Source organism: Podarcis filfolensis (assembly GCF_964270895.1).
Source record: "Podarcis filfolensis genome assembly, chromosome: 3".
NCBI lineage: Eukaryota > Metazoa > Chordata > Lepidosauria > Squamata > Lacertidae > Podarcis > Podarcis filfolensis.
In genome coordinates, this window is record NC_139606.1 from 84,739,021 (window position 1) to 84,759,651 (window position 20,631).

The 20,631-nt window shown below is 43.2% G+C and overlaps 1 long non-coding RNA gene across 1 annotated transcript; it reads left to right on the top strand.

Annotated features, from left to right (window-relative positions):
- The first annotated feature begins 19 nt into the window (after positions 1-19).
- LOC310758409 lies at positions 20-4,348 on the top strand. Its single transcript, XR_014545748.1, has 3 exons — positions 20-513; positions 2,695-2,836; positions 3,085-4,348. It is a non-coding gene; the product is annotated as an uncharacterized lncRNA (long non-coding RNA).
- The last annotated feature ends 16,283 nt before the right edge of the window (positions 4,349-20,631 follow it).

Below are 20,631 nucleotides of genomic sequence, written 5' to 3' on the forward strand. Positions count from 1 at the left end.
ATGTTTGAGAAGGGCAAAGCAATTCTGGTTTAGTGGGAGACGTGGCTTAAAGAGAGGCTTTCCGTGTCTAAGGTTTCTGGCTGGCAGAAGAGCCGCCGAGTCAAAAGTTAGGGGTAGGGCTTGGAGATGTTACGCAGCGTTGCGTTTCGACGACTGATAGATGCTGCCGCAGTTTAATACCCCGAATAAGACGAATTCACTACTGGGGGAGGGAGGGCATGGCATGGATGGCTTTATATCACCACTTCCTACGCCCTCCGGCATTCCTTTTATCTCATGAAACGAGAATGATTTTCATCTTTTAACAGGCTCACTCCTTCATACAAAAAATAGCATCTATAATGTGTTACTAAATACGGTGTTGGGCTCATCTTTAACTCGGTAGCACAGTTTTATGTCCTATAATATGATCAATAAAGGGACTTTGCAGAAGTGGAATGTGATTGGAAGGATCTGCATACTAAAACTACCACAATCTGCTTCCCAAGTATGATACACGTCATGAGGGTTTGTGTCTCGAATATAAAGTTTTGCACCACAGCTTGCTTTTTGTTCGTTTTTGTGGGGGGGGGGGTCACATTTGGAAGGGTGACTGAGATTTGGAAGGTGCATTTCTAAAGGATTGTTGTTGTTGTTCTTGTTGTTGCTTAGTCGTTTAGTTGTGTCCGACTCTTCGTGACCCCATGGACCAGAGCACGCCAGGCACTCCTGTCTTCCACTGCCTCCCGCAGTTTGGTCAAACTCACGCTGGTAGCTTCGAGAACACTGTCCATCCATTTTGTCCTCTGTCGTCCCCTTCTTGTGCCCTCAATCTTTCCCAACATCAGGGTCTTTTCCAGGGAGTCTTCTCTTCTCATGAGGTGGCCAAAGTATTGGAGCCTCAGCTTCACGATCTGTCCTTCCAGTGAGCACTCAGGGCTGATTTCCTTAAGAATGGATACGTTTGATCTTCTTGCTGTCCATGGGACTCTCAAAAGAGTCTCCTCCAGCACCATAATTCAAAAGCATCAATTCTTCGGCGATCAGCCTTCTTTATGGTCCAGCTCTCACTTCCATACATTCTAAAGGATTAGATTTGTATTTTAACAAGTCTTAATTTTTGCACCGTAAGGTGCTGAATCCACGTTTTTTTAAATGTCAGAACGGAAAAATGCAAAATATTTTGAGGATGCGGTTGTGTCGTATCCTTTTAAAAACAATTGTGAGGTGTTGAGGGATGCTTTTATGGTCCCTAGTGGGGCAGATCCACACCATATATTTAAAATGCAATCAACACACGTTTAAAGCACATGACTTCTCCCCAAAATATATGGGAAGTGTAGTTTTCTCACATATTTACCATTCCCAGTACCCTAAACATACTACAGTTCCCAGGATTCTTTGGGAAAAATCATAGTGTTAGGGGTTTGTGGGTGCCAGATCTCTTTAATCCCTGGTTCCAGCAAGTTTAGAAGCCAATTAAGACAGCTAACTTCATCAATCCATTTTTTTTAATCATGTAGCTGGAGAACAGCAGCATAGATATGGAGAGAGATGGTTGACATCATGTAGTGTTCAATTATTAATCATCAAGATGGATACCACTTTTACCAAGACCCATAACTGAAGTGGTTGCTGAACTACCAATAATATTAGGTTCCTTAACAATAATTGCGGCAAGGTGAATGGAGCAAATAATAAAAAATGCTAATGACTAAAACTCCAGATGTTCTAAAAGCACAAGCTCACAAGACTGCATTAAAACTCTGATTTTAGCAGCTTCTTCATCATCATCTTTTTTGCTTCTGAGCCTTTAGTATGCACAGCATGCATCTTTCCCATCCTAAGTACAAGAAAAGCAGAATTCTAAACAGAGTATTTTTTTACAAGAAAACCAAACTCCCCACCAACTTATAGCATATTTCTTATAATTTCAAGCAGCTAGAAAACACCCAAAATTATTAGTCTTATAATTAAACTAGACAAGGAGGCACCTTTGGGTAAGGCTGTGAAATCTATCCAAAACAACACAAGCTGCTACTGAAATACAACTATTTTGTGTTCTTGGGTGGAACATAGTCATCTGTGTTATAGCGGAGGGTGGCAAAGCAACCTGAAAGGAAGATGAAGGCAACCATACTGCTTAGGGTACAGAAAATGAAGAGGTGTTTAGGCAAAGTGAATTGATAAGTGGCTTGAAATTTAACAAGGAGGGATGATACTGAAATGTAGCTCTTATTAACAACACTTAAAAGAAGGATGCACAAATCACTTTGAGGGCCACTTTTACGTGTTTATTAATTCAAAAGGGCCACAGTGCTATATCACTACTGGGACAGTGTCACATTTTCAACGAAGTGCTTAGGGGTTTTTTTTAGTCCATTTATTTTTCTCTGCACCAATGTTTCTGTCAGCCTCCTTCATTCCTTTATTTTTTCCCTCTCTGTAGCCACAGTTATGTGTGCTCTTCATCTGTTACTCCCTTTTACTCTTTCCCCAGTTCATAGGTCTCCCTACACCTCCTTTTAAAAAAAATTCTTTTTCCTTTCTCTGTATTTCTGACTCCATTTCTCTGTTCATCTATAGTACTCTTTTCTCATCTCTACAGCATCACAGACCTCTCTACCCTGTATGTTACCCCACCTGACTCTTCTCCGTTTCTCCACCTTACAGGGTCTCTTTGCCTCCCCTTTTCTTCCCCTAGGGCCAAACTAGGCAGGACTCAGGAGTTCACTTCAAAAATGCAAAACCGTATCAGAGGAAACTGAAGATGTTTAGCATTGCAGCAGGCAAGAAGCAGGAAGAGTTAACCTCTTTCTCCTCTGCTGTGGTCCTGAGGAAAAGCCCTCTTCTAAAGGTGTAGTATTGATGGGGGGGGGGGTTACTCCCTAAAGCCAACACTGCCTTCAGAAGAGGAATTTTCCTCAAAGGCTAGCAGGAAAACTCTATGGCTGCTGCAGTCCCAATCATTATAATTCCTACCACCGCTACTGCAGCTGTTTGCATTTTTAAAAACCTGCATGTGAAATGGAACAATGCATTTAATGTCACATCTTATTTGAACCTTAGTCTCTCTTTTTGTTCTGTTTCTGTTCCCCTCTATAGATCTCTGCACTGAACAAGTAACAGCGAGCCACAGCACCAAATGTATTCTCTCCTACCAAAGCAGGACATTTTTTAAACATATAAAATATGGGGAAATTTCTCCCAGCCCTCACAAATTCCACCCCGCCCATAAACATAATAGCCACCCACCCTTTTAATTCTGTTTGGATTTGGGGGGAAACAAATGCAGGTTTAAATGCAGCTCGCTTTCTCTTCTAGTCTTGTCATTTAGGGCTTGCTTGTCATTAGGGCTTGCTGTTCTGCTTTAAGCAAAACCTGTACCTATGTAACCCCTATGGCTTAATTAGAACTTTAAGGAGGTTCAATGCTTTCAAGCTCTTGTGCGCAGATGGGTGGGGAGGAATGGTGGCCTTTGGAAGCCATTTTGACGTAAGAGCTGCAGGAAAGGGATTCAGGACAGCCCTGGCCTACCAAGTTATTTCAAAGGGTGAGTCCCCCTTACATTCTTGTTGTTATTACCTAGAGGGTCACTCAAATCTATAAGAAGAGAGGAGCATACTTAAAATAAATATGTGAGTGTTTTTAATTATTACAGTACTGTTGTTTCAAGAATATTCTAGAACTGAGAGCGAGGAGCTCCATTGCCCATCAGGCTGCACTGCTGGGGCTCTTCCTTTTCCACAGCAATTCTGCCTTTTGGGAGACTTTTTTGCAAGAAAGGAGTATTTTTATTTTTTCATTTTGCTCGTTTGGACTCTCTAGTTAGAGCTTTTAAAACCTGCATTGAATGATGTTTGAAACTTTGTTCCCACATAGACTTTTGTAAAGTCTAAGCCTAGGTGGCTGGAGCTGCAATCGTAGGGGCTGGGGAGAAAAAATATATTGGGCCGGTTCTGGCTATTGTATCATTGCCATCCTTATAACAACCCTGTTAGGCGGGTATCGTTATCTTCATTTTGGGGGATGAGCCTGAGGAAGAGTGGCTTTCCTAAAGCCACCAGTGAATTCATGGCAGAGGCCAGATTTAAGGGGTTGGACAAGGAGTGTTCGTATTGAATCCCACCAGATGTTCAGTGAATGCATGGGGGGGGGCAGGATTTCCACCTTCTGTTCAGCATTAGTGAGAAAGGAGCTCAAGTACACATTGATTGTGAGAGAGTGCTCATGTGAACACCCTCCAATGTGTGCGGCTTTGAACCTATATGTATTTTCCCTTACCAACCTGCCCATGTATTAAGATTTGAGGAAGAAGCTCTCCTGGTTATTCCCATGTTAAATGTGCTCACTAGAGGCTAGCCTTTTTTGTGTTATGAGAATTGTTTTGCTTAGTAGGTATTACAGTATGTTTTATTATCTTTCTTTTTTTTTGTAAACCACCCCATTACCATTTTTTTGTGAAGAACGGTATAGAAACCTCTAAATAAATGAATGACTAAGTCCAATTTTATTCAAGTCAGCAGCACCTGGAGGTCCTTGAACCAAACCCCCTGAATTTGGGTTGCCAGACAATAGTGGACTGTGGTGGTGGTGACAAGTGTAGTGGCTCAGGGTATGAGCAGTGAACCAAGTAGTCTTTGCTTCAAAGCTCACTTTAACCTTGAATTTGCTAGGTAGGCCTAGATCTGCCAGCTGTTCTCTTGGTCTTATCTCCCTATAAGCAGCATGGAAATAATAATATTACCTTATACTATAAGACTTATAGGGTTGTTGTAAGGGCTGCTAGGATGATGCACTCTGTGTACTTGAAATATGCTTGCTACATGAATGCTAGGTGCCACAGTATTCTTCTTGCATTATGTGTGCCATTTCATGTAGTTTTTCTTCCATGAACCTTTGCAACCTTGCCTGGGATTAAGGTCTGTCTGAACCAAGTTCATGATTTGAAGTATGATGTTTCTACAATCTGAAAGCAGCTGGAGGCTGTGGTCCTGTGCAGGCGTCCCTGGGAGTAAGTCCCATTAAATTCAGGAAGACTTCTGGCAACATGCATAAGATGGGGCTGAAAGATTGCAGAATAGTGGCAGAGAACTCACTACATGGATTAGATCCAGGGTTTCCCATTTCTGATTTGTTTTTGGTTAATAAATAATGGGAAAATCTGTAGCATTTTCTCAATCTAGCAAAAGCTGGGCTAAAAGAAAATGCATTTTGGGGGAACGCAGCAGGTTCAAATCTAAAACCCAGCTGAGGCTCCCAGTGGTGTTTTTGAAGCATAGTATGCAGAGAGGGGCATAAAAAGAAATACAGTTTTGCTTCAGACACTATTTTTGTTTGTTTAGCTGAGTGTAAATGCAATTTAAAAATGCATAGAGGTTTGAATGCAGCCCATCTGTCATGGCTTTCGATAGGACGAAATATCCATCAATCCTGCAGAACAAAATTTCTGCCTTAGAAAAGTACATATTGATTCAAGGGTGACGGAGAACTCCCCTACCATCCCTTGTAAAACACACACACACACACACACACACACACACACACACTTTACAGTGCAATCCTATACATGTATGTTCAAAAGTAAACCCCAAGTTCAGTGGGACTCACTCGTGTGTGTATAGGATTGCAGCCATTGTGTCCTATCTTGGGATGGGGTGGGAATGAGAAGAGCAGGACTCTCTTGTACTCCTTCCTGTGTTGCAACAATTCTAAAAGGGACTGCTTCTACAGCTGTAGAAATGATTAATGGTCTAATTTGGTTGTTTCTGTCACTGCCTCTTTAGGAGTCAGCAAACACTTTGTTCATCTAGACCAATTCTTTCCAGGTCAGCCCCAAAGTGGAACCTTTGCCCTTTGCCTGGGGATAACATGGCTCCTGTTGTTGAAATGTGTTTTTCAAAGTTATTCAAGTTACTGTTCATTCCATGACATACTAGTAAATAAATACGTGGTGGAGGTGTATAGGTGATTGTTGCTGTTTTGGTGCTGGGGAATACTTGCCTCTTTCTGTCTTGATTCTTGAATAATAGCTTACAATTTTGTGGTGCGCAAGGGCTGCAAATCCTGTATTTAAAAATGTATATATATACGACATGAAAAATGACTAAATATCCTCTGTGCATTGGCAACAGCCTTCCAGTGGCTGGTGTTTTAATACAGGTAGTGGAAGCTGTATAAATAGATCTGAGTGAGAAGAGGGGTGAGCAGAAGGATGTGTGATGGGATGGTTTTTATTGCCCTTTATATGGTTTTTTACAAAGCCAATATTCCGCCTGGTCTTTGCAGTGGTGTTGATAGAGTTGGAACTTTGGCTCAAAGCCCTGGGCCTTAGAGTCTGGAGGCCCTCCAAATGACTACCCAGAGAACAGTAGTTTATGAGGGCAGCAGCAAACAGGTCTGACACCAGCATTTGGGTCTGTCTGAGGCTTACTAGGACTGACACTGGTCACTGTAGAATCCTTTCTTCAATTCTATTCATGGATCAGCTGGTCAGGCATGCACATTGTTATAGAAGTTTATTTTTTTTATTTTTTTACTTTAAATACATATTGCCTTTTACTAATATAAAATGGTGCTAATTCCTAAGAGTTGTATTCAAGAGTACACACCTGTCAGAATTAATGGTCCTAAGTTAGTCATGTCTTATCATTTTTAGTGGATCTACTATTAAAATTGGGCCCAACCCAGCTGAAGCAAACTTTCTTTTTGTTTATTTCTGGAGTCATGATGATGCTATGATTTAAGTGAACTTAAAACATGAAATTACACATGCTCAGAGTACCCCCCCTTTTTTAAAAAAAAATAAGGGCTGAGAAACTATTTTGTGGTGGTGCTTTTTAAAAAAAAAATATTATTATTATTAAAATTTGTATACTGCCCTATACCCGCAGGTCTCAGGACAGTTCACAGGATAAAATCACAATATAAAAACACAGAATACGTAATCAAAATACAGAATACATAATCAAAATAAAAACAAGAACAATTATACCCACATGTAGTGTAACACCTAATGGTCTGCACATTCAAATTCCCTTTGGATCTGGTAGAAATGCACACAAAACTCCAAAATTGTGAAGTTTATTAAGAGTTAAACTGAAATAACAGGACGAATGGAGGGGGCAGAAGGTTGTTTCAAAAAAATTAAAACAGTTTAGTCCGAGCCTATCTTTCCTCCTGCAGCTGCTTGCAATCAGCTTTGGGTCTCCTGAAGTGTAAAGTAGAAGCCTTGACAGTCCAGTGAGGTGGGGGACAAGGGATGGTATGGCAACAGTTTCCTTTTAAGAATTTCTGACCCAGGTGGGTCTTGATAGACAGCTGGCGTCCAGGTAATCGCAATGCAGCCAGGTAGCTGGGAGAATGCCCAGGGGTCAGAGGCTGAAACATTCAATGTGACAGAAGACTGGAGATGGGCCATCAAGGAAGAAATACGGCCATTCTTCAGCTCTTAGCTGTGACTCCTCCAGGAAGACCAAATGAAGAACAAAAGATACTGCCAATTTTCAAGTGACAGGGGACCAAAAATGAGACCTGCGCCACAGGCAGGAGTGTGTGTGTGTGTGAATCCTTGCCACCAAGCCAACAGGGTAGGTGGAGCATTTCAGTCAGTTCAGGGCAGATGCTGTAATTATCTTTCTGCACTACAATCCCCTGTTCTCATAACTGTTTTGTGTTTGTGTGCTCTTCCGCTTCTGCTTTCCTCCTGTAATCTCGCCTGCGGCCAGCTAGCCCTAGCCATTTAGGTCCAGGAAAGAGTCTGATCACTGATTATTAAGTCTTGGGAGGCATTAAGTAAAATACAGTTGCATTCCCAATATGGCTTGCCCAGGGCTATGCGCATTCAGTGTGTCCAACGAGTATGGGAATGGCAGAAAACGCTATCAGAGTCCTGCAGGCTGGATGGCGCTGCTCTTGATGTCCTCTCCAAGTGACATAAATATACAGAAGCCCCATGAACTCAGTCCCTGGTTTGTCTCTGTGTCACCTTCCATGCTTCCACCTTGACAGCTATGCACAGATTTCCGAAACAGCTTGAGATTACAGAATTAATTAGAATTAAATTAATCAGTACACCCACCACAAGGCTGCCTGGTTCCACGAAATGAGCAATTCTCTTAAGACGTGTTTCCACAGCCAGGGCTGATGCTCATCACGCTTGTCAACACACACTTCTCATTTTGATGAGGTTTTGTCTCTTGCATGTTTGGAATGTGGTGAGGACTGAAAGCTTCTAAAAAAGATACATGGCAGGGATGGCCGTCCTTGTATTTCAGTGGAAGTGGGACACACATCATGTTAGGAGGGGGACAATTTAAGGAATCAGAAGTATGGGCGTATGATGAATATGCTTCTGTTTTTGTCTGGGACTCGTCTGTGGGCGCTGCATATTCACTACAGATGTGCCTTCTGGAGGGGAGCCTCTGGATCCTCCAGAACAGATGAGTAACAACTTCACAAGCGCCAGGGTTGCAGGTTCAGTCCCCGTAAGGTACAGGTGCAAATCCCTGCATTGCAGGGGTTGGACTAGATGATCATCAGGATCCCTTCCAACCCCACAATTCTATGATTGTGTGTCCAGGAAGACCCTTATGTCACCTCTGAACATTGTTCATGAGCCGCAGAGTACACACCATACACTGAAAGCACATGTTTTCCTCCAAAGAAATCTGGGAACTATAGTTCATGGAGGGTTCTGGAAATTGTAGTTCTGTGAGAGGTCAGCTACAGTTCCCAGAATTATTTGGGGGATGTCACATATTTTAAAAGTATGGTGTATATGAAAACCATTGCTGGTGTGGCATGTACGTTTTGTTCAGTGAGGGATTTTCATGTGAATTGCAAATGCGGGAAAATGTTTTTCTTAGGCTGCAATCTTCTGCACAATTAACTCTGAATAAACATGTTTAGGACTGAGCTGTTTGAATGACTTCGGCTATATACTAAAGTGCAGAAAATATACCTAATATATGTATAATATATACCAAATAGGATGAGGATGACCAGATAAGCAAGGGAGTTTCAATTTGCCAGTCTCAAGCCTTCCTTGCTTCATAGAAGCAAGGACAAATGGTCTGTCTAATAAAAGAAACAGCTTGGTGTCTGCAATCAAGTATGTGAATAAGGTTACCTATATTGGTATGTGATTAATTCTCCCACAAATGACCACTGGCACTGTCTATTAAGTCAAATACTGAAGTAAAATCCACGAAAGCCACATAAAAGCTTCCACCCATCTCAGACTTTTGTGAATCAAATGGATGAACACGAAGCAGTGATCAGTTGTGCTTCTTCCTTGCCAAAAATCCAGCATAGCAACCCTTGTCCAATTTATGCAAAAATAATCAACTACCAGTTCCTTCTCTCTATGCCAGGCCCTCTCATATGTGGATCCCATGAACAGCAAGTGATAAAACTGTTCCCGGACATTGCTGCTTTAGGCAGCAGGCTGGCTAAATGAATGCCCCTCCATATGAAATCTTGTTTATTATTAATATTCCCGCAGGTAGAAAAAACAGATGTCACAAAGAAAAGTTATAGCCTAGGCTTGTGCCTGATAACACTAGTTTTGGATATGCAGGATTCCTCACCCCACCCCGCCTCCCCCACCAAGAAGCATTGAAATCTGAGGTTTGCACTTGAAGTGATACAGTCCAGGAATCAGCGTGACACCTCCCCTGCTTTTGGTGGAAGAAGCCTTGGTGTGGTGTGAGAGGAGTAGGGCAAGTTGGAGAACCAGAAGGGGCTTCTGCATACCAAAGCCCCCTCTGCAAATGCAAAGTGACAGCTTTTTGCAAACCCAGGGTAGTTTTGTATTTCCTAAATGGGCCGAGTGATTACATCCTTCCAGGTCTCTTTGCTGAGCTCCATGGGAACGCATGGCTCGGCGCTTCCAGCTGCCTCTGATCAAGAAGTTAGTAGGGAGCCTGAAAATAGCATATTTCTCCTGATATCATTTCTCCAGCTCAGGATGACTACTACCAGAATGATCAACAGCGACAAACGTGCTGGAAAATGGGAACCTGGCGAAGAATGTTAATGCCCTCCAGTCCATGAAGCCATGGCAGGCTGAAATTTCACCTCCACCACCCACATGCACACTGACAGATCATTATCCATATGCCTGCTTGTGAAATTAATTGAGAAAATCCCCCAGCTAGCACCCTGCCAGAGCCCTAATGGAAAAACTCTCTTCTCAGTCAAGCCTGCAAGTAATAGGAAATAATCTAGACAAACCTCCAGCCACTCTAGGCCCAGCCCTTATCTAACTAACTTGATTCTTGAGCAATTCTTCTTTCTATTATCTCTGTGCACTTACTAGAATAAGCTGCATGGGCATAAATAGATCAATACACTGGGAGATGATGGATATAGAATGTGCATTGTATGCTGTGTGGATCCTCCCTATCTCATCCTCTCACTTTATCCATATGAGTATGCTAACTAAAAACCTATTTATCTGTCCCACCACCCATTTTCTGGGAGACAGCATGGTCTTGTGAATTTTTTATGGCTTCGCTTAGGTTGGAGACAATCCAAAGGTCAAACTCCACGCTATGCCTCCAGTCACCTTGCCAGTCAGCACAGATCATAGGGCTACGGTACTTTCTGAATCCCTGATCACCTACAGGGCACTAAATTACTGCTATTACACTGCAATTTGCAGTACAATATTACTCTTTGATACACTACCTGCCTTTGTCTGTCTGCATAGCAGTGAGGACTGTATGCATTATTTACCAGGCTAAGCACACTGCTGCGGCTGCTGCGGCTTGCTACGGCACAAACGAGGAGAACTGGAAACTGGTTTTGAAAGCGTAAGGGAAAACAAGACATGGCGACTTGGCATCGCATCCTATTCAAAAATAGTTTGCATCATTTCTGCAGCTGGCCTGTCCTGGCATGGGTGTGCCTGCTGGGACTTCTGGGTGTCATGGTGACAAGCATCTGGAGGGCACCAGGTTAGCAAAGGCTGATAAATGATGGGTGATAATCTTTCTCCTGGAGGAGTTTCCTTCCAAACCATTGGCTGGCCTTTGGGACAACCAAAGAAGACCCTGAATTCAATACAGAACACACCCAAGGCATTGCTCATCTCCTGTACCCCACTGGGACCAAACTCGGGGAGTTCAGGCAAAGCCCAAAGAATGATTTAAAAGGCCTGCAGTGACTTATCTAGTGGGTAGGAGAGCTGGGGGGGGGGATTGTTTCAGATTCATGGTTTTCTATTACTTGTTTTGCTGTTTTGTATTGCTCATTCATTGTTTTGTTTTGCTTGCTTTGTAGGATGGTAGTAAACAGGCTTCTGCACTGGGCTGGCACCAGGGGTAGGGATTGCTGGGCCACCTCCCAAGGCCCACGCTTCTGCAAGGAAGCAATTGTCACCCTAGGCCTGACGTTTTTTCTTCTTGCTATCGTCTGTTCACCTGCCCTCTCCAAGTAATTACAGTGATAGAATGCTGCTCAGTTGACATTAATTAATTTAATAAAAGCATTTTTAATCCACTCTTCAGCAGAAAAGGCTCCCATATTTTTTTTTAAAAGGGGGGGAAACTTCCTTTCTGCTCCCAGGGTTGCAATCTAAAAACCAAAACACAAGAAGAAAAAAAGATGGGGAGGGAGAGTTTAAAAAGCAGATTCAGGCAACAGTTCTAAAGATGCATAGGTCTTATAACAGCCCACTGGGATGGAAACAGTTCAGTGAGAGGAGGAACTAAAAGGAGCTGGCAACTCAATATGGCCGATGGCGTGGGCCTGCTTCTCTTTTCCTGCTTCAGCCTGATAGAATTGCTGCCACTATGCGATAGCAGCCTGCTGCAGTCCTAACCCCATGTTCCTGTGAGTAAACCCCATTAAATTTAACAGGACTTCTGAATTGACATAGGTAAAGGTGCAGCCTAAGTAACCATCCTAGCTTTGCTGCCTGAACGAGTCTGCAAAAATGGGCTAGGGGACAGGCTTGACAACAGCTAGTGAATTGCATTTGGCTTGAGTGAAAGAGGAGGTCACGAATTGTGCAAGTCTGTTTTTACCAGAGCAGCCTGTAGGCCCGTGTGTTAAAGGCATTTATTTGGATTCATTAAGTTCTCTCCACACATATATGGTAGCCAGACCTTATCAGTGCATACATAGACAAGGCCATTCTGGTATGTGCTTTTGATTCCTCGTGATGCTATTGCAATGCTAGAGCGTTCAAACGGCTCTGTACCAAACCAGTTAATCAGAGGGGAGCAAAGTAATATACACAGACACAAGTACATAGAGTTCAGCGGGCTCCATCTACCGTGGTTTAGAATCCAGTTCACGGATAAGATAATGTTTCCTCACTAGCTGATTGTCAGGGGAGAGTAGAGTAGGAGGCAGAGTTGTTATTATTGTAGAGAGCCTGAGAGTGGAATTGGCTGGCACTTCAAGAGGCTGTACTGTTGTTTTCCCTGCTCCAGGCTGTGTTTGAGGGATTTGCTTGCTCTTTCTCCAACAGGATTCCTTGGCCCCATTATTGTTCCACCTCAGGAAGCAGATTGCTGGTTGCTTTTCCAGCTCATCCCCCAAAGCAGTCCTTAAAGGAGATGGGTTTCTGATTGAAATACTCCCCGTCAATTGCTGTAGAGATTCATCTGAAAGAGCATGAGCACCCTGCGGGTGAAATTGCCCAAAAAGAGGGGGGTGGGCTTTCCCCAGGCCTCAGGCTTCCTCTGCCATCCACATGGCATCTGTGCAATGATGCACCTCCTCTGCACTCACACCCTCCCTTCCATATGCTTTCTTGACTCACCCCTGAAAGCCTTCTCAGCAGTGGCCCCTTGCTTATGGAGTGCCCTCCCAGGAGAACTTCGTCTGGCGCTCACTTTAATGCCATTTGATGCCAATGCCTTTTTATTTTAAATTCCATGCTCCTAATGGCTGGTTTTATGATATGTGTTATATTTTACTTTCTCATGCGATTGTTTTGTTAGTGCTGCTGTTTGTATCTGTGTGGAATTGTGATTTAATACTGTTTTTACTATGTCCGATCATCATTCAGAGAACAATTAGTATAGGGTAGCTATTAAAAAGAGGACCTGAGCAATCCCAAAGTAGTGGTGGTGGGGGAACTGCCCCTTCCTAAGGCCTGCCAGCTCACTCAGCCAGGGTGAAAGGTGGCGCTGCTGAATGGATGCTGTAGCAGCCTGCTGGAAACGTAGGATGCAATCCTAAACCCACGGACCTGTGAGCAAGCCCCACTGAATTCAACAAGACTTAACTTCTGAGTGGAGCTGCAGATTTATGTTATCTGTATTAACATCCCTCTGGCAATGTCTCTTCAGTCACCTTGCTCAGCCTGTAGAAGCCCCATCTTATAAGGATAAGAGTGGGATGGGGTCCAAAACAAAAGCTGGAGTTCATCAAGGTGCCAAATGAAAAAAGAATGAGAGGTGGATCTTAGACCTGGGAGTTTCCAAACTCAGGAAATGCTTGGCGGGGAAAACCCACTGTTTGTGATTCTTGATATGTCCAAATGAGCACTTCCAGATGGCCGCTATTCTCAGGTGGGATTCTATAACACACCAGCAAATTCAGGTTGGGCAATTAAAGTTGATCTGGAGGTCTTGCACAACAAACCAGCTGCCCCCAAAAGATCAGCCATTTTGCAATAAAGAAAGTGATGGGGATATACATTAGAATACACTTGCTTGACGCAGCATCATGTAACATCCAGGCAAACAAATCAGAATGATGCTCACTAAACAAGTCATCTGTAAGCATCCCAATTTTCCACTGCTGGCTCAGGGACTGAGACCATCTAGGAGTCTGTATGGCACACATTTAGGCACAGATGCCTGTCCCTTATTGTTTCAGAGTGTCTTTTTCCAGTCAGGCCTTATGCTGCAAATGTGGCATAAGCAAACTACAGGGACACATTGGCATGGAAGGCAAGAGGTAGTGACAAAAGGTCCCTGTGTGCAAAGCACACATTTTTATTTTCTAATTTGGGATTGAAGCTCTGAAAGGAACAAGCTAGTAGGGTTTGAATGCATCATAATGACATACAAATGAGCTCTCCTGTGCCAAAGCTTTGCAACCCAAAGAAAGGACAACAATGAGCCAAGCTAGTTAGCTTCAGCCTCCAATGGCCAGTCCTTGAAATGACATTAAGAGCCCTGCTGAGGTTGGGGGAGCTGTCAAGGCTTGGTGGCAAACAGAGCGCAACAGCAGGGAAGCAGCACAGAAATGCGCAACAAGAGCATCAAGGCAGACCCAGTGGCTTTGTGTTCAGATCTGGATCCAGACCGATCGGGCCTGTCAGGGTTTCTTTGCCAAGCAGAAAGGAGCAAATGCTCTTCGGCTCTGTGGTGCCTGCATGCTGCGCTAGCATCTCCATCTTTCCCCATTCTGGTCATGTCTGAGCTGCCAGGTTCGTGCGTAGCTGAGCTGCTTCTTCTCTTGCTGAACTGGCCAACAAGCCCACCTGCTTCCAAAGGCAATTCAGGCCCCAGCTTCCAAGGTGGCAACAGCGAATTCAAATTGGAAAGCTCTTGGGCCTGGAGCTCAAAACTCCGCTTTCAGGTTTCAATGTGCTGGAGGTTAATGAGAAAAAGCATAGCCAAAAATGAACAAATGTAGCAGTTGGCTGTTCCCAAACTGCTGAAGATGTGCAGAGGACCGAACATTTCCCGAAAGGATATCTGAATTCCACAGGATGTAAGGTGGAGGTGGAGAACCTTTTTCAGCCCAAGGCAGTGCAAGCTTCTCCATTTGGACAAACATGGCTCTACCCTGCCAACTGCAGTCTGCCCTTGGTGGAGCCGCAGTCTGCCTGCCTTCTTACTTGCGTCCAGTCCAGGGTGTGGCACTCGAAATGTATGTGGCCTCTCTTTTTAAGAGACATGCCTGATGTGTAGTTGAAGCTCCCCTCTCCTTTCTGCACGTGGCTCCCTCCATAAGTCAGTAGGAACCAGTGGGAACCTTAGTTTTGCCTGTGTTGCAGCTAGCAACTAACTAGGTGTTGTGTTGCTGTTCATACATAAGAAAAACAACTACAGTGGTACCTCAGGTTACATACGCTTCAGGTTACATACGCTTCAGGTTACAGACGCCACTAACCCGGAAATATTACCTCGGGTTAAGAACTTTGCTTCAGGATGAGAACAGAAATCGTGCTCCGGTGGCACGGCAGCAGTGGGAGGCCCCATTAGCTAAAGTGGTGCTTCAGGTTAAGAACAGTTTCAGGTTAAGAATGGACCTCCAGAACGAATTAAGCTCTTAACCCGAGGTACCACTGTATGTATTGAAGTTCTCCTGACTCTTGTTGCTGTTTGGGCAGACCCAATGCAAGATTTCCTCACACAGTGAGTACCTTTCCCAAACCTAAGGGATACTATAGCACCGGCTATTGGCTTCCTTCTCTGTAGTCTTAGAGTTGCCATTATCAGAACACAGTAGGGGGGTGGATGAGGGCCAGACTAGAATTAGTTGACTCTGGTTCCCCATTCTGTTGGCCTCTCTGCCTTGCACCCTATTAGACCTAACGGGCACCACCCAAATTGCCATTTGCTCCAACTGAGTTCTAAGAGCGGTTTGTCTTCAGGGAAAAGTAGCGGGAAAAGGGGAAGTGTGGATAAGCCCTGTGTGTTGTGTGAAGAAGTACTTTTATTTTGTCTGTCCTGAATCGTCCAACATTCACCTTTGTTGCTTGGCCCCGAGATCTAATACTATGGGAAAGGGAGTAAAACTTCTCCCTATCCACTTTTGCCACACCGTGCATAATTTTTCATTCTACTGCCCGTTCCTGAAAGCTCACGGTGGCATTCAGTTCCTGGTACAAAAGGCTTCCCAGCAAGAGTGCTTTGTGTGAAGCAGCTGAGTCTAGGACTGTTTGTTTAATTGCATGTGCTTAAGAAAGGATCCCCCTCCAACTCTGAATTTATTAAGCTGTAGAGCTGGCTTTTAAATTATTGAGAGCAATCTTTTTAATAGCTTCTGTTATAGCCCTTGAGTAGTTGCCAGCATCACGAGCAGCAGGGACACAAATATGCTGTTAGAACACCCTGCAGACGGACAATCTGGCAGCGGAGCAAGCTTGGAACAGCCATCGGTGGAAAACAAGCAAAAGTCTCAGTGTCTGGAGCCATTTTGGTTTCCCTTGTTCCTTTCTCACCTTGCCTTAGCTAACGCCTGGGCACAAAATGAAGTACTCCCCTCCACTGCTCCACTTGGTGATTTCTCAGGCAATATCTTGCCTCTGTATACCAGTTTGCAGGATGTCACAATTGGGCAATTTTGGCCCTGGAAGCAAAGATCCCAGCTCCTTGCTAGCATCCCCTGCATTTAATGAACCAGAGAGGAAGGTATTACTACTAGGGAATGCATATCAACCCTTCAGCCTGAGGCTTGGGGTTTTCTAGCAGATGCCAGGAATCATGCTAGTTTTCTGCTGTGTAATCTCCTGGGTGTTAATAGTGTGCCTTTTTCTATGTGCCAGTTCATATTTCTCTCCTTTTAAAAAATCCATGTTGAAGCCAGTCTTGAGTTTCCAATTATCTTGTTATTCTTGTGCATTGTAGAGACCATGTGGATGTCTCACAGCATGCCTAAGTGACAACTCAGCTTTTCCTGGATCAGCAACCTTTTCCAAATATGTTTCTAGCATCATAAGTGGCTGCAACCCAATTGCAGAGCACAGACCCAGCCAGTGTAAGGTTCTATGTTCGTCTCCTGACACCTCCTGTTAAAGGCTCTCAAGGTTAGGAAAGAACCTTATCATGGTCAATGACCAGGGATGATGGGGATTTGTACACCTGAAAGGACACAGGTTCCCCCTCCTTGACAGTTCTGGGTTTGATAGTCGGACTCAATACAAGATATACTGAGAATATAAATATATATTTTGAAAGCATGGTTCTAGAACAGGGGTGTCTGACCTGCGGCTGTCCAGGTATTGTTGGACTCCAACTCCCATCAGCCCCAGCCAGCATAGCCAATGGTCAAGGAGGATGGGGAATGCAGTCCAGCAGCATCTGGGAGGGGGCACAGATTAGCCATCACTGTCCTGGCAGTGTCTCAGTGTATTAACGCTATATGTAGTAGCAGTATCCCAGAGTTAAACAATTTTAGAATCAAGTAGAGAGATACATTCATAGGATGACAGGTGCTTTTTGAATGTGACGATGGTCATGTTGCTTTTAAAAAAAGATTACTTCTTGACTAATTTCTTTCACAGCAGCCAAATTGTAAATAGCAGAAAATGAGAAAATATTAACAATTTGTACATGGAAAATAGTGCAGTTCTCTAAACTAACTGAAGGTATGAGATTTAGGGACGGGAGACAATTAAAAGCTCAATTTGAGGAAGCGTGGCAACCTTTTATTGACTTTTTGAAGGTTGGTTATAAGATTAAAATTAATTACTTCTCTGTTGTATGATGACATAGTCGGTTGAATGGCAGGATATTACTGTATTAATTATTGCTACTGTTTATGCCTTCTTTGAGTCAATAGTTTGGAGTTTATTTAAAATAGGAATATGTAGGTTAGATTTAGGAACACAGGAACCTGCATTGTTGCATTTAGCTCAGTATTATTATCTATGCAGACTGGCATTGGCTTTCCAAGGTTTCAGGCAGGGGACACTTCTAGCCCTAGCTGGAGATGCTGAGGATTAAACCAGGGACCTTCTGCATGTAGAGCAGATGTACTACTATTGATAGCTATGTTTCTTCCTTTATATCTTTCTTAAATGATGTTGTGTATTTATATTTATGATTCTCTCTCTCTCTGTTAATTATAGTCCTTGTTTACTTGTATTGAATAAAAAAGTACTCTTCCATTTTCTTTACTTCAACCATCTGTTAGTAGGGCCTGTGTCATGGTATAGAACTCACTAAGTTAAAGATATTGAGCTGAATATAGAATAAATAAACAAAACACACAACACACGTCGCATTCCAGAATGTACATAATGCTTTAACAAAAGCTCTTCTGACCTTCCTTCAGTCAGTGCATGGCAGAGAGCATTGTCCCGCACAGCCTGCAGTGGGGAAACAGCAAAATTCCATTAGTGACTCTGTTGTACCTACTTCTCTCTGTAGAATCACTCTCTTCCATTGCATTTGAATTAAACTCAGACTTTCTGCTTTTCCCGTTCCCCACAGGAGTAGTCTTCTTCTTCTTCTTTTTTTAAAGTAATTAATTTTACACACTTCAAACACGCCACACAACAGTAGACAAACAGCAGATAAAAAACCTGCAGTATGTGTCTAAGATACTAAATCCAAGAATACCTGAACTGTTGCTAGGACTCAGAACTTTGCATTCTCAAAGGACTGCACCAGTTCTTTGCATCTCCCAAATGTTGTAAAGGCATAGCTGTCAATTTACAGATTTGAAAATAAGGGACCAGCAGCCTTGAAAATAAGGGACCAGCAGCCAAAATAAGGGACCTGCAGCCTCACCTGTTCCAGGCACTCCAGTCTTCCTGTCCTCCTACAGTTTGGTCAAACTCATGCTGGTAGCTTCGAGAACACTGTCCAACCAACTTTGTAACCAGAGGTTCAACTGAATAGAATCTGAATCACATGCACCACAAGGCCTATGCAGCCTCAACTTAAGATGGCTCCCCAGCCTGGCTTTGCACTGCAAAGTTTGCAGCAGCACGTGCAACAAAATGGCGTCCAGCATTCAAAAACCCCCTCAGCTTGCATTAACTAGTCACACACAAGGCATGCAAGCTCCACCCCCAGTCATTCTTAGACTTCTTACTGGGTGAGCAACACAGCCAAGCAACACAGTTGGAGCCTCCCTCCTCCCTGGCCGGCAGGGAGGGAGGGAGAGGAGCTGCTTCCTTTGAAATTTAAGGGACATCATTTAAGGGACATTTAAGGGACATCCATCAATAAGGGACAGCAGCGGGACATGGCGCTGGAATAAGGGACTGTCCCTTCAAATAAGGGACACTTGACAGCTATGTGTAAAGGCTGCTTAATTTTCACAAGCCATACCTGAGGATAACAGTCCCATTTTGCAGAAGGGGGAAACTGAGGAGAAGTAGGTGTTTTACCCAAGCTATTGGAATGCAGGAATATGAGTCTCACCCAAGGGGTCAGATTTCAGTTCCTTTCAGAGTGCAAATTCAAAGATACTGAAACTATTGCAAAAGCAGAGGTGGCAAGAATAATGGACATAGGAAACAAAATCACACAGAGACACAAACAAATTGCTAGTTGTTATAAGTCATTGTAGTAACACAGAGGGGGGCTTCTTCAGTAGCAGCACTGGTGCTATGGAATGTGCTCCCTGCTGAAATACGCCGCATCTGCATTGGCATATCTCTGGCTTTTGAAGATATACTGTTTACGCAGGCACCTCCATATATCTCAACTTTTCAACTGCTGTATTGTTTTGTTGTGTATATTTTAATTAGGGGCATTTGTATTTTCACTGGTTTGTATCATCTGGTTTTTACACTTTGTAAACCTCTTAGAATTCTATTTTGGCATTGAGTGGTATATAAAGAAATAAAATTAAATGAAAAGTAATAGATAGCTAACCTGTTCAATATCATCCAGGACCTGCATGTCTTTGGTCATGCAGAGTAACCCCTTTTTTTGAGGCAACCTGCTCCATGTCCACTTCCCCATCTTCCCTACATTTTTCAGTGCTCTCTGTTCTCCCTGGATCCCCTCCATTACTTTTTCTTTTGTCAGAGCTGAGAGCAGTATTGCAAGTCCCAGGTCTTAAACAATTAACTAGTCTGCCTCCCTCTCTTGCAATCTTAAATTAGTCTTAACAATGAACAAAAGATACCAAGGGCACAATTTTTTTTCTTTTATTTTTTTAGACCTCAGGTTATGTTGTTGTAATACTGTGCACTAAACTCCTCTACCAGCTGAAGGGCTATAAATTTGCTTTTAGACAAAGAGGATTTTGGTTTTTGGCATAACTGTTGCATAACTGTTTAGTTTAACACAAATCCAGAAAGATGCGGCTTGAGATAAAGCCTTGCCCCCAAGAGCTGATATTTGGCATGTAAGCTATTTGTCTCTGTAAAGAAGAGGACAGATATTATTATCTGATATAGTACACTCTTTATCTGAACACAGATTAGCATCTATCAGCATTGTAGAAACATAGTGACTGGTGAGAATGTGATCTGGGAGTCAAAAAGTCTTTGGATCAGACTAAACCTCAGCTACAAATTCAGTAGGCAAACTTGGCCAAAACACTATTCCTCAGCTGCCATCTGCAATATGAGGAAAATATTTGCCTACCTCTCAGGGTTGTTGTAAGGAATACTGTGAAATGTTCTGAACACAAAAAGGATGTAATTGTTGTTATATCTTTCTTCCCTTACCCTTTAGTGTCTGAATGTTAAAATAGCTCAAAGTGATTTTGCAGAACCTTAAAAGCTGGAAAGATGCAAGCCTTGGGAATCATAATGCTGTCAATAATTTCTTCATTCTTGGAACCAGTACCTGATATAGGGGCAGATGTCAGAGGGGGCTTGGTTTTATTTCCTTTTGGGATGGCATCTTTAGTGACTGTGATTGAAAGATTATTGGGGGAGGGTATTAAGGTCTTTCCTCTCATTCTCCACTGGACAGTGCCTATGGACCTTGAAGGTACTGCTGTTGAAATTCCATGATATCACTGCTGAGAGAGTGCTTTTGTCCCAAA